The sequence below is a fragment of the Archocentrus centrarchus genome, chromosome 10 (genome assembly GCF_007364275.1).
Source record: "Archocentrus centrarchus isolate MPI-CPG fArcCen1 chromosome 10, fArcCen1, whole genome shotgun sequence".
Taxonomy (NCBI): Eukaryota; Metazoa; Chordata; class Actinopteri; order Cichliformes; family Cichlidae; genus Archocentrus; species Archocentrus centrarchus.
Window position 1 is genome coordinate 4,807,193 of NC_044355.1, and position 1,572 is coordinate 4,808,764.

General features: G+C 29.7%; 1 protein-coding gene across 2 annotated transcripts in view; it reads right to left on the reverse strand.

Annotated features, from left to right (window-relative positions):
- Positions 1-252: 252 nt before the first annotated feature.
- Positions 253-1,572, reverse strand: part of gria2b (glutamate receptor, ionotropic, AMPA 2b) — a 53,020-nt gene continuing 51,700 nt past the window's right edge. For both annotated transcript variants that reach the window (XM_030738800.1, XM_030738799.1), the window contains exon 16: positions 253-1,572. This exon is cut by the window's right edge and continues 752 nt beyond it. The gene's annotated coding sequence lies outside the window, so the exon portion shown is untranslated.

The following is a 1,572-nucleotide window of genomic DNA, read 5'->3' on the forward strand; positions in this document are numbered from 1 at the left end:
AATGTAAATAAATCTAATAATTTACTGAAGAAATGTGTTAAAGCATATCTTATGAAGTATAACTGAATGTCAAATTGTATGTAAACAAACTAATCAGTCATACGGTTATAGAAACTTCTGTTGCTCTAGACGAATATTTCAATAGATTACTTACCACTAAGATGCTTTACTCAGGATTAATACATAGGAAGTAATTCTAAATAAATGACACAGTAAAAGATAACAATAGATCAGCCACTTTTTATTTAGAAAGATTCCCAAAAAATAAACAAGTTAGCACACATTCCATATACAAAATGTTTGTGAAATAGCCTGAATATGCAATGAAACTGATTAGCAACTATGGTATACTGTATGGTTCCATACTTGATTACAAAAACATTGGTGATAATAATAGTTTATCTCCTTGTGTGCAGGAGGGGGGGGGGGGGGGTCTTTGTAGGTCTATTTAAAAGTGGGAAAACAAAATAAATTTCTTATAAATGTGCTCATCTGTATAAGCTGTGTGTCTAACTTATGGTGAGTCTGGACAACTAAAAAGTAAGATTGTATTTTTAGAACAATTAAATGTAGCATTAAAAAGGAAATTAAGTACTTCTGATAAGGGATACAATTTTTCATATTTTAACTTATATATATAAAATATATGTTTATATGTATATATTGTATATATGTATTACATTGTATTTCCAATTTCAAACATTTAACCTCACAACTTCAACATTGAAATGAAAACGCATGTTTGGCAGTAATGAAATTAACTTATGTAGTATTTGCGGCAACAACATGCAACTTGTGCTACTTCATTGTCCGATTAATGCAAAATACATGGAGACTTGAAAACAAAGCAGAAAGGCTATTGTATTAGTCATTGCCACCAACTGTACATCTAGTTACAAAAGTTACAGAATGTATCAGAATCATTTACATTCACTGAGATGACAGTGATTGAGTATAGTAAGACTATATTTATCTACTGGCACTAGAATTTGGCACTCTTACTTATTTGGCATTTTAACCATCACGTAAACCATGTGGATGTGGATGCTTCTTTTTGATGTCACTTTAAAATGTGATGGAATAATACCATACCATACTATATTTTTTTTTTGTTTTTTTTTTTTGTTTGTTTATTCATGGCATGTAAACATATTAATCTCCTCTTGAAAGTAGAACATCAACCCTGGTCCTCATCAGAAAAAATACAAACAGCAAAAGCACTGAAGCAAACGAAGAGACAAAAGTAATAAAGCAAAGTTGCTGCACCAACTCTTAACAAGAAAAACATAGAAGGATTGATTCCAAATGTCAAGCATTGACATATATTTCATATCAACACCAAATGTTAAAGAATAAAATATACAGGAAAGTTCAGAATAGGAATTAATTACATGATTTCAACATCTCACCCCCATATGCAATGTATTTGGCTTTAAAAATATGGAACTAGAAGCTGTTTAGTATTTTTTCTTTCTGTATACTCACACATTAAGATGTTTATATCCAACCAGTATGTAAGCAAGTTTATTTAAAAGCTATTTTGTGAAAATACATAAAAATATTTTTTTTTCA